Raw genomic sequence first — 13,500 nt, forward strand, 5'->3', positions numbered from 1 at the left:
TATTGAGAGGCTGTGATTCTGGGAGCTTCTCAGATACTAACCGGTGCTCACAATAGTTGCCCTATGTTGATGATTAATCACTGAGAGTCCCAGACCCTTTTCTCCCCTGAGAATACAGTCTTGGTAGATACTAATTTATCTATATTAATTTATGAAGCGTTAGTAGCTTCCGTGTTTTTACATCTAATGATGTATTTTTGTGGCCAGTCAATAATACCAAAGCTGTATGTTATTACTGGCATAGCAAGCTGGTTGATGGTAGTAATTTTATTTTTATTTGTAAGCTGTGTTTTGCATATCTTCCTCACACGGTGTACATATTCTTTACTAATCTTCTCCCTCATCTTGGCATGCTGTATGTTTTCGTTTTCCTCAATGCCAAGGTACTTATAAGGCACCTGCTCTTCTAGATCCCTGATGTCGATATTTTCTGTGTGGGTCTTCTTCCCAGCTGAATATACACTTGGCACATTTATCCAGCCCAAACTTCATTTCGATGTAATTGGAGGTGTGTACTACCTGCAGAAGTTGGTGTCAGAGCTGGCATACAGCTAAAGGTCATCAATGAAGAGCTATCGTGTGTTATCGTGTCTCACTAAATTGGATTTTTGAGAGCAAGAATATTCACACACTTGACAAAGATATGGCTTTTCCCTTTTTTATTTTTCTTCCTTTCAAGATTGTAATGCTGGGTATGGGGTAGCCAAACCAGCTGCCAACATTGCCCCGCTTTTTATTGCAACCAAACGAGAGCTCTTTTCCCCAGTGTGAGTTCTCATATGTTTTACTAAATTTGATTTTGCAGAACAAGAATATCCACACACTTCACAAGAATGTGGCTTTTCCCCAGTATGAGTTCTTATATGATTCACTAATGTTGATTTTTGAGAACAAGAATATCCACACACTTCACAAGAATGTGGCTTTTCCCCAGTGTGAGTCCTCATATGTCTCACTAAGTTTGAGTTTTGAGAAAAAGAATATCCACACACTTCACAAGAATGTGGCTTTTCCCCAGTGTGTCTTTTCATATGTGCTACTAAATTTGATTTTGCAGAACAAGAATATCCACACACATCACAGGAATGTTGTTTTTCCTCAGAATGATATTTCATATGTTTCACTAAATTCGATTTTGTAGAGCAAGAATATTCACACACTTTACAAGAATATGGTTTTTCCCCAGTATGAGTTCTCATATGGCTCACTAACGTTGATTTTTTAGAATAAGAATGTCCACACACTTCACATATATGTGGCTTTTCCCCAGAATGAGTTCTCATATGTAACGCTAAATTAGATTTTTGAGAACAAGAATATCCACACACTTTACAAGTATATGGCTTTTCGCCAGTGTGAGTTCTCATATGTGTCACTAAATTGGATTTTTGAAAACAAGAATATCCACACACTTCACAAGAATGTGGCTTTTCTCCAATGTGAATTCTCATATGTCTCACTAAATGTGATTTTTGAGAAAAAGAATATCCACATACTTGACAAGAAAGTGGCCTTTCCCCAGTGTGAGTTCTCCCGTGTTTCTCTACCGTTGATTTTTTAGTCTGAGTTCTCATGTTGCTTACTAAACTTAATGCAATTCACGTGGCTTTTTCCCTGTATGAGTCCTTATATCACTAAGTCTGATTATGTAGAGCAAGAATATTCACAAACTTAATAAGAATGTGGCTTTTATCCAGTGTGAGTTCTCATATGACTTACTGAATTTAATTTTTGAGGAGAAGAATATCCAGACACAGGACAAGAATGTGGCATTTCTGCAGCGTGTTTTTTAATGATTTCTGACAACAAGAATATCTACACACTCCACAAAAATGTGTTTTTTCCAGTGTGAGTTCCTATGTTTTACTCAATCGTATCTGGCAAAACGATTACATCCACACACACACAAATACACGTTTTTTTTTTTCAATTATCTTAAGTATTTGTTCAAGCTGAGGATGCGGCAGGTGTTAAAAGTCACATATTTTTCTGATTCCTTATATTTGAACATTTTAAAAACAGTTATATTACCTTCAAGTCGTGTTATGTGTTCACTACTGTTTAGCAAAATTCATTAAATAATAAATTTTCTCATAGATTTCGTTGTAGTGTTCCAAATAAAGTAAATAGGGTTCAATCAGGAACATCTGTAAAAAATAATGAAGTTCAATATTTTAAGTATTTACATTCACATATTAGTATTCCGTCTGTTTATTGTTATCGACATTATTAGATTGAACCACAATATATAGATTTATTTAATCTAAAAAGGTTCATATAAGACGCATCACAAAAATGACCGGATATTTTCTAACTTTTTCAAAAAATTTATTTATTTATTTTTTTATTACATTTTCACCCAAAACAAGGCACATTGCCACTTTGGTGTAGGGGGCTACTATTAGGGGCAGTAACTACTGGGGCACTTTGTTGGGATTTGGGCAGCAAGATGTCGTTTCACATTACACTTGAACTTCTGCATGTCAGTACAGTTAGGGAAGCAGGGACCTGGAATGAAATTCCAGAGTCTAGCGGTTCTGGGGAAGAAACTACTGGAGTAGAAAGATCTTTTACATCTAGGGATTTCTACTGTGTGTGGGTGGGATTTAGCTGCCTGTCGGGTTTGTCGAGGGTGTCTACATCGTGGGGGCACAAGTGTCTGCAGTTCGTCAGAGCATTTACCATTAAAATACTTGTAGAACAGGAGAGTAAGTCGATACAAGTGTTGCTTAACTTATTATCTAGTTAAAATAATATTTATTGCTTTGTTATGATTTTCATTATAGTGAGAAGAGATATATTTATATTTATATATACAATACTACAATATATATACATCTATCTTAATGTAACAATGAAAGTAAATTAGCATATGTTCATCCAAAATGTATTTATTGCATACACGTTGTTGCTTTCTTCAAACACGTATGTATAACTTATGTATAAATATGCAAAATTATCAAAAATATTGAAACATTTTTTTAATGTTTGTTTATTAGTATCCAAAAATTTAGTTGAAAAAGTCCATATATTTCTATTTTTATTAATTCATACGTTTTTATATTTGTCAATCCTATTATTCCATCTACATTTGTTTGAGGGATTATATCCAATCACCTCTAATTCATCTGAATAAAACAATTATTTGTAACTACAAGTGTTTAACTTATAAGTGTGTTAATGTTTCATCCGTCTTTAAATATTGGTATGAACAAATTTTTAGTCTACTAATTGTTGTTTTTGCCAAAGCAGATCTTTTAATATATACAATTCTACAATATATATACATGTATCTTAATGTTTAGCAAAATCCATTAAAAAGTATTGTCTGATATAATAAATTTTCTCACAGATGTCTCTGTAGTGTTCCAAATAAAGTAATAACCGTTTACAGCTTAATGTGTAAAGATCATGATCCTCCATTAAAATTCAAACAGGGTTCAACCAAGAACATCTGTAAGAAATAATGAAATTCAATATTTTTAGTCTTTGCATTCATATACTAGTATTCTGTTTGATTATTGTTGTCAATATTATTAGATTGGACCACAATATCTAGATTTATTTAATCCAACAAAATTCATATAAGACACATCACAAAAATGACCGGATATTTTCTAACTTGATACAGAGTAAGTCGATACAAGTGTTGCTCAAGTTATTATTTTCATCTCAGTGAGAAGAGATATATTTGTATTTATATATATACAATACTACAATATATATACATGTACCTTAATGTAACAATGAAATAAATTACCATATGGCCATCGGAAAAGTATTTATTGCATATACGTTTTTTATTTCTTCAAACACGTATGTATAACTTATGTATGAATATTTGGTTGAAAAAGTCTATATATTTCTATCATTCATACGTTTTTCTTATATTTGTCAATCCTATTATTCCATCTAAATTTGTTTGAGGGAATATAACCACTCACTTCTAATTCATCTGAATAAAAAAATTATTTGTAACTACAATCGTTTAACTTATAAGTGTGTTAATGTTTCATCTGTCTTTAAATTTTGGTATGAACAAATTTTTAGTCTACTGATTGTTGTTCTTGCCAAAGCAGATCTTTTAAGCATGTTTGCCCTCCTCTCACAAAGACGTCTGCGCTGGCTGGGGCTCGTCGTTTGCATGCAGGAAAGCCGAATCTGTATGGTGAGCTGTCAGCTGGCAGGAGACCAACCAGTAGACCAATCCTCAGATTAAAGGATGTGTAAAGGGACTTAAAATCCGTCAACATCAACCCAGTTTACCTCGAATCTTACCACTGCAGACTGTGACTCCTGGTGGTTCAAAGTGTGTCTGATTGAGTGAAGAGAGAAGAAATGAAGAATCAACAACTAAACATGACAACCTTCCGTCACAATTCTCCATCGTCTATAGAGATGGAAGGACGCCAACAACAACTAATTGTCAAACACATTAGCAAATGATTTCAGAACATTAGAAAGACTTCTTGAAAGAAAGTGGGTTTTCACAACCTGCTAGAAAATTACTTTGGACGGGGAATATCCTGGACGTACACTTTTACGTATGCAACATATATGCGGCTTCAAATAGCATAGTAATTGTACACTATCGCCGTACATTAATTAACCCGACTATCAGCAAAATCCCACACCTTCACTATTTAATGTCTATATATACCCGAAAACCTTTACTCGAACAGTTCTCTCTCTCTCTCTCAGTCGACTAAACTCTGGAATTCCCTCCCTGTTTTCTGATTCATGAGTGTACTGAAATTCAGTTGTTTAAATGCCATGTGAACAGACTTTGCGTTACTCTCCTGATAGTAATAATCCATATGTAACACGCCTTATTGTTAGTAATAATCCCAAATAGTAATCCTTTACATCCAGAATGAAAACGATTAGCAAAAACGTCTTCAGTGTTTTATCTTTAAATATCTGTTAATCCCTAATTGATATGAACGGAAAAATATTTTTAATAACATGTTTGTAACTTATCACCGTGTTGAATATTGGATCTTTAAATATAAGTGACTCAATATTTAAATTACAGATAATTCGTTACGTAACCATATTATCATATGATATCACTAAACAGATAATTCGTTACCTAACCATATTATCATATGATATCACTGTAGTTTAAGCCCATATAGGAGTTCCTTTGGTCCCAGTTGTATTGAGACTTGTTTGGGGTAAAAAAAACAGTAAACAATTCCAGTTCATCCTTATATTTAATCTGAACGTAAAAATTATTTGCAACAACATGCGTTTTATTTAACGATGTTTTAATGTTTTATGTTTAATTTTAGTAAACCTAAGGATTTAAAGTATTAAAAAGATAAAATACACTATATCTTATGATATTATTAAAGTTTTAGCCAAACATTTTATAACAATGTAACTAACTGTAGATTAAGGCATTTTCTTTACTTGGCATAAGTACATCTATTTATTGTCTTATATTTTTCAATTTGTCAATACTAGTTTACCAAGTTAATAGTTTTTGAAAAGAAATATCCGTTTACATCCAATGTTGGTTAATGTTGAATTATTTGTAACCAGATGCGTTAAACTTATTTTTTTTATTTTTAAATATCGTAAAGATTATTAATGTTTCTATTATAATAAACATAATTAACATCTAAACATATTTCTTTGTGTTTTACATTTTAAACTTTTCCTTCTTCCAGTATTTCGTTTTCAGTTTATTTTTCCTGTTCTATGCAAAATAAATTCACCGATCAGCGTATCCCACAGGCACGAGGGGAACACAAATGAACACATATCTAGAGAAATACCAAAACACTAGAGGAAGACCTCCAATCTGTAGCAGAATGGGGACAAAAATGGATGGTCACATTCAATGATGACAAGACTAAGCTTGTTTCCTTCAATAACTATAAGAAACCTTTTCAACCACCAACAGCTATGGCTAAAGATACATTACCTGAAAGTACTTTCTTCAAACTCCTCGGACTAACGTTCACAGCGAACATGAGTTGGAACAGATACATTGAGAGCATTGCCAAGGCTGCTGTGAAGAAGGTGGGCTGTCTCTACCATGCTACAAAGCTATTTACGCCTAAAAGAGATAAATATTCATATAATAACAATAAATATTCATTAATTTTAATAAATATTCATCAATTTTTATAATTATTCATTAATTTTAATAAATATTCATTAATTTTAATAAATATTCATCAATTTTAATAAATATTCATCATTTTTAATAAATATTCATCATTTTTAATAAATATTCATTAATTTTAATAAATATTCATCATTTTTAATAAATAATCATTAATTTTAATAAATATTCATCATTTTTAATAAATATTCATTAATTTTAATAAATATTCATCAATGAGAAAGCTGCATTCAAAATGGGTGATGAGTTTGCTCAAAGTCAAAAATAAACACGTTTACAATTAAAAACATTGTTTATCACTGTTTCAATGCAACAAAAAGGAATTTTTGCTTCAATATGTGACAATTGATGAAACATAGATGCATCACTTAAAGTCGTCAGTCAGCAGAATGGACAGCAACAGGTAAAACAGTCGAAAATGATCAGCAGGCAATTTGTCACATTTGGGCTGGTGCATCTACTAGACTCTCACTCATGCACAGGGTTCAAAAGAGATTCGCCAATTTGATAGCCCCTAACTGTCATCAAAGTTTCAACCTCTGTCCCCTCGATGTAATGTTGCATCCCTCTGCCTGTTCTACAAGTATTTTTATGGTGAATGATCTGATGAATTACAAGCACTTGTACCCCCTCAACATAAATACCCATGACAAACCTGACAAGCAGCAAAATCTCACCCCTACAAAGTAGAGATCCCTAGATGTAAGAAAGCCTTCTACTCTAATAGAACTACTCCAGAACTGTCAGACTTTGGAACTCCCGAATTCCTGCTTTTCCAACTGTATTGATATGTAGAAGTTTAAGTGTAATGTGAACAGACATCTCGGTGCTCAACTCCCTACATTGTATCCCTGCAACTTATGTCTCTAATAGTAGCCCCCTACATTAAAGTGACACTGTGCCTTGTTTGGGGGTGAACATGGAATAAAAAAAATAACCCAAAACATATGAGATATGAAAGGCCTTTGTAAGAATACTATATTGAAGGATGTGAGATAATCAGGAAAAACACACCTGAAGTCAAAATGATAGGGGATTGACTGTATATAAAACAAGATGGCTAGTTCTTGATATATGATAAAGATTGCACTGAGAACATGTTGGTGGAGAGGGAACACGGTGTGACAAAAGGGCATTCCAAGAAGTTATTGATATAAAACAGTCATCTAGGAAATCCCGATAATCATTAAAAAATCGATAATTAAACAAAAATACTGGTAGAAAACCAAATAAATATCACAATGAAAATTTTTGCAAAGTTTTTTATGAATGACTTATAAAAAGCTAAACAGTACTTGAGTTTAAAAAAGTGTTGGATAAATTTAAAAAAAAAAAAGCAATGATTAGAAATATAATTATAAGACATGCATCCACACAATCATCAACATCGTCAAGTGTCAAAGTAAAGATGATGATGGTGATGGTGATGATGGTGATGATAGTGATGATGGTGATGACGGTGATGATGGTCTTGAGTCGGAGTCACAAGCTAAGCCTCTCCTGGGACATAAACATCTGTAAGCATCTGAGTCTTAGGTTAGAATTAAAATTAGACAAAAATGGCTGATATAAAAATCATCTAGGAAGTCTCGATAATCATTCAAAAATCGATAATCAAATAAAACCCTGATAGAAAGTAAAGATGATGGTGATGAATGTGTTGAGCCAGAGTCACAGGCTAAGCCTCTTCTGGGATGTCATTTGTAAGCATCCGTAATAAGTCTTAGGTTAGAATTAGAAAGAAAATGGCTGTTATAAAACAGTCATCTAGAAAATCACGATAATCATTCAAAAATCGATAATTAAACAAAAATACTGGTAGAAAACCAAATAAATGTCACGATGACAATTTTTGCAAAGCTTTTTATGCCCAACGATTTTTATGGTATCTTTGTTTTATTAAATTGTTAATTGGAAGTACAGAATAGTTAACAACACATAGGAACTAATCCCCATAAAAAACTAAGAAAGCAAAACCGGATATGATCCCCCCTCTCTTCTCCTTACAATTTACAGATATTATTGACTGCTAAATTTACAGAGATTATTGAGTGCTAACTGGTCATGAAGTGGGTGTTGATTTTATGTTAAATTTCCTCGCCCTAAAAACCTTATTTTCATTTTATTCTTTTTGTGGATATTTTTTAAGCTGTTGACATGTAGTAGCCAAAATAAAGTCAACTTTAAAAAAAATAAGGGGTAAACTACGCTGTAAAGTTTTACAACTATTTTTGTCTATATTAAGCTTCTTCTAATTGGTGATGGCCATTACGGTCATTTTACGTAAATTTATAAAAGAAAGTGACCCCATTCGAAAATTTAAAGTATTTCAGAAAACAAAAAAATATGAAAAGGAATTCTCCAACGACATGATAGGTAATAGGGACAGAAAAAAGATTTTGGCCAAAAATCTAAATGTCAGATTAAATAATTGTAATAATTAAATTGATTGACTTACCGAGCGTGGCTCGGTGGGAAGGGAAAGACATGGCTGTGAACGGCCCGGCCTGGTGTTTGTTAATGAAGAAAATAGGATGTCTATTCCTTATAGCTTAAATAGACATTCCAGTCTCGTTTCAATCTCGCTGAACGAGAGATTGAGACTATAAAAAGAGTCACCTTTGTAGGGTTGTTGTAGTTTGTTCTTGTCGTTGTTAGAGATCTATCAGACCGGTACGACAACTGTTAACAGCGCATTATATTTACAAGAATACGTTTGCTTGTTAGCAACGAGGTAATTTTTCGTTGCAAGCTAAACGTCTTTTCTCCCCCCCCCCACTCGTCGGTAGGAAATATCGACATAATTTCATTTTAGGAAATGTTTGATGTTTGTTTAAGATAAAGTCGATAGATCCATTTTCATGTCATTTTAAGCAAAACTATTATTACAGTGTAATCTCGAAAATAGCAATATGTTTAAAAATTACGGAAATTCACCAAGTGGAAAGTTAGTTATAGGTAAAAGTAACTTTTTTCGGAAAATTGGATAAATTGCATTTTTCTTAGATATCAATGAGTAGACAGTGACGATTTAACACACTCGGAATGCAAACCAACATTTGTAGTCTATAGTGATAGACTTTTTTTTTTTTTTACTAAAAATACAATAACAGTTGTTCAAGTCAATGAGTTTTCGTAATTTTTGAATATTTTTTATTGGATGCATTAAAAATAAATGGGGTTTGTATTACTGTACACATAGATTCGAAAAAGTTGTCAAAAAACAAATATATAACAAATAAATGTTATCAAAGGCAAGATAAGTTACTTTTCTGCCAAACTGGATATATTTTTTGTGTTTTTATTCAATGTAACATATTCATTCAGCTCGAAAAACATACAGTGTTTACCGATGTATTCGAAAATTCAAGATGGCGTCTCACACCCTCTTTACCACCGTAAGTTTGGAAAAAGGTGTTATAAATAAAAAACTATACAAAATACTATTAAAAACCCGCCGAATATATGTCAACCTATGTCACGGTAACATATATTGAGCGGGTTTTTAACAGTATTTTATCCGGTTTTTTATTTATAACATCTTTTCTCACACTTACCGTGTTAAAGAGAGAATCAGACGCCATCTTGAATGTTCCAATACATCGGTAAACACTGTATGGTTTTCGAGCTGAATAAATATGTTACATTGAATAAAAACACGAAAAATATATCCAGTTTGGTAGAAAAGTAACTTATCTTGCCTTTGATAACATTTATTTGTTATATATTTGTTTTTTGACAACTTTTTCGAATCTATGTGTACAGTAATACAAACCCAATAAATGTTTTAAATGTTTAAAATTATTTTTTTACATTATTGAATTAGAAAAACAACTTACCTTTTATTCAAGGAATTCAATAGGAAAAAATGCGGATGAGTTCATATTCTTTTTCTCTGTTGTGTTCAAAATATAAACTTTGTTTTGTTTGTTAGGATTTTTTTAAATAAATTGATACAACTTTTGTTTGTGTGTTCAATTAATTAAGAAATAAAATATATGAAAATATAAAAGAATCAAAATTAAAAGATGAAAAACACAATTTAAACGTAAAATTATTTAAAAAGAAAATCAACTCCTAAGAAACAATGGATTTAGGTCATCATAAGACGGTGTAATCATTATTTTGTTCCTCGTGTAAAAATGTCCGTTCATTAGTGTGACGAATTTTATTTATTTATTTGTTTATTTTTTTATCAAGTTTAAATAATTTTTTTTGTCGATAATTAATGCTTGTTTGAGTTTATTTAGTAAATTTCGGCGTAACGGAAAAAGGACGGTCCTGGTACAAATAAAAACCGGTGTAAAGTGAAAATCTCACATCTGCCAAAAAATGTTCCGCCATTTGACCACGCACGACGAGTCCGGTTTGCATATTTTAGTTAAAAAGAAATAATGGAAAAGTTTTTATCAATTTTTTTTTTATTTTTAGAAAATATATTTTATAAAAATAAGTCATACGTGATTATTTTTACATAGCTTGAACAAAATGAAATATTTATTGATTTCTGTAATATACACATTTAAAAAATATTTTACAAAAATAACTAATACTTGATTTAGAATAAAATAATATAATTATTGATTTCTATATATGTATACACTTCAAAAATAGTTTAATACTTAATTATTATTATTATTATTTTTTTATATTTTGAATAAAATGAAATATTCATTGATTTCTGTATATTCAAAAATTTTTTTTTTTTAAATAAGCAATATTTAATTTTTTTTTTCATATTTTGAATAAAATGAAATATTCATTGATTTCTGTATATTCAAAAATATTTTTTTTAAATAAGTAATATTTAATTTTTTTTTCATATTTTGAATAAAATGAAATATTTATTAATAAACAAAATATTTAAAAAAAAATAAGTAATAAAAACATTTTATTTCCGGTGATACTGATATTCCGTTGCTTCATTATTTTTTAATTTTAAAATTAGTATCTATGTAATAAACTCACACAAGAACTTGTTTCTATTAGCCGCTATTTACAAGGACGTACAACTGTCATGATGTCCACATATGTGCGGTGGAAACCCGGATGTTAGTTGGTTTCTTAATTCAAGGGAAACTACTCTGTCTGAACCTTATTTACATACATTACACCCCCCCCCCCCAGTTCAGAATTACTTGCTTGTTTATGCGACATCGTCCTTTAAGTGCTTGGTTTTTTTTTTAGTTCTTCCACTACATCTAATGGATTCTCTTAACGGAGCCTAATGCTGGATATTCCCCATTCCAGTTTTCATTTCCCTGCCCGGATGAGAACTACCTGGACTAGTGGACTACTGGCATCCGAGGTCAGTGGGATCACTCAGACTATGTCCGAATTTTGTTTTCTTTTTTGTGGGCTTGTTCTTTCTATTTCCGAAGCTGCTCTATTTGAGTCCAGCAATCATCATTATCAGTTTTTTTTTACATGGTCTGGTCCACATGTCGCCTTACCACTGTCTTCGACTCTAGTTTAATTTTATATGACACTGACTGGGCCTGTCCGTCTTGTGACCACTCCCCTTTTCCATCTTGGTCCTGTATAGAATTTTTTGGCGGAAACTAATTCACCTTCTCTAAATTCTCGTATGATCCTAGAGTTGTCATGATATTTCTTTTGGATTTCTTGGTGTTTTCTCATCCGCTCCCTCACTGTAGTCTTCTTCGGAATAATCCAATCCAAAACTGTCTTTATTTTTCGGTTTTAATAATTCTGCTGATGATATGCCCGTGACGGTTTGTGATGTGCAATTATATGACAACAAGAAACGGCTCAATTTTGAACTTAGGAAGCCTTTCTCACGACTCATTTTCTTTATCTCTTCCTTAAAAATGCGTACATATCTTTCCGCCAATCCATTTGAAGAGGGGTGTTTTGGTGATGTTGGTATGGTTTATTTTTTGTCTTGACATAAACGCTTTGAATTCTTCACCAACAAAAACGGCTGCATTATCCGTTACATTTTTTTGGCAATCTGTGAGTTGAAAAAAAATGTAACGGATAATGCAGCCGTTTTTGTGGGTAAAGAATTCAGGGCGATTATGTCAAGCTTACCAGCAATTATTGCTGGATGAAAAATCAAGAAAATTAACAATTATACTGATAAAGGCCTTTTCAGGTACAACAGATTATGCTATGGATTGCAATCGGTCCCAGGAATATTTTAAGAACTATGACAAATGTTTTACAGGGCATTGGAAACGTAATTATTAGAATTATTGACATTTTACTGACAGGTAAAATCAGAAAAAAAAAAAAGACACTTAGAGACCCTGGAGGAAGTTTTGAACTTAGAAAGCCTTTCTCATGACTCATTTTCTTGACCCTACTGAATGCTAAAAATTCATCTGTTATCACAAACATTCCAACAGATAGATCTTTTTAAGATTATAACAATTTTTAAGCGCATATGTTTGAATATCAATTGCACTTGGTTCACTGGTTATATTTGCAAAATAGTTTAGATATTTTATTCTCAGTTTAAACTCTCATGTGTAACTAAACTTGTTTTTTTTAGAACAAGACTTTTATCACGAGAACAGGAATATGACATAATCTTCAAGATAATGGCATCTTCGCTTTTATTTTATTTTACAAAAGTTGTAAGAAATAAACTTGTTTTTAAAACAAAACTAATATTCCAGGCGTTAATTTCAAGTTTGTTTATATTACTTTAAGCTATTTTCAATATATAGTGTGTTTTTTGTTTATTTTCTTTTTTTAATTTATTATCATTTTGCTGGGATAAAGCTATCGGGTGTTAGAAATTCATTGCTATCACATAGATTCCAACAGATGTTTTTAAGATTCCATGCACATTTTTTGCACAATTTGACTTTTTGTCATTTTTTGTGTAATTTTCACATTTTTATTATGAAAGCAGGAATATAAAGTGTTGTTCTGAGGTTTCACCAAAGAAAAAAGAACAGAAATCTCAATTGGTTATGACGTTGGTCATTTCATGTTTCATCATGGAGCTCAGCAGTGAAGAAAGAAGAACTCTTGAAGAAAGAAAAGGTATGAAGCATATATTATTATTCTTATAAAAAATAATATCTTTATGTAAATATGAACTGTAATATATACCAGTGTGATAACTCTCTGATACAACCTGACAGTTTATACGTCAATATCGTATCCTCTGGCTAACCAAAAACACATACAATTTTTATAACGTTTATAAGAACAATATCTCTCACCCACTATACAACAATTATGCAAACATAGTTTTCGAGATTATGGCATCTACACTTTTTTTTATTTTACATAAGTTATAAGAAATAATTATGGCATCTCCACTTTTTTATTTTACATAAGTTATAAGAAATAAAATGGTGTCATATAATCTATTTGATTTCATTACG

The 13,500-nt window shown here is 31.6% G+C and overlaps 1 long non-coding RNA gene across 1 annotated transcript; it reads right to left on the minus strand.

Annotated features, from left to right (window-relative positions):
* Positions 1 to 655: 655 nt before the first annotated feature.
* LOC145249061 (uncharacterized) lies at positions 656 to 10,246 on the minus strand. The gene is made up of 3 exons (XR_013863462.1): positions 9,976 to 10,246; positions 5,933 to 6,067; positions 656 to 2,147 (listed from the first exon to the last, which is right to left on the minus strand). It is a non-coding gene; the product is annotated as an uncharacterized LOC145249061 (long non-coding RNA).
* Positions 10,247 to 13,500: the final 3,254 nt, after the last annotated feature.

Source organism: Euprymna scolopes, chromosome 27 (assembly GCF_053919585.1).
Source record: "Euprymna scolopes isolate OS-2025 chromosome 27, ASM5391958v1, whole genome shotgun sequence".
Classification (NCBI taxonomy): domain Eukaryota; kingdom Metazoa; phylum Mollusca; class Cephalopoda; order Sepiida; family Sepiolidae; genus Euprymna; species Euprymna scolopes.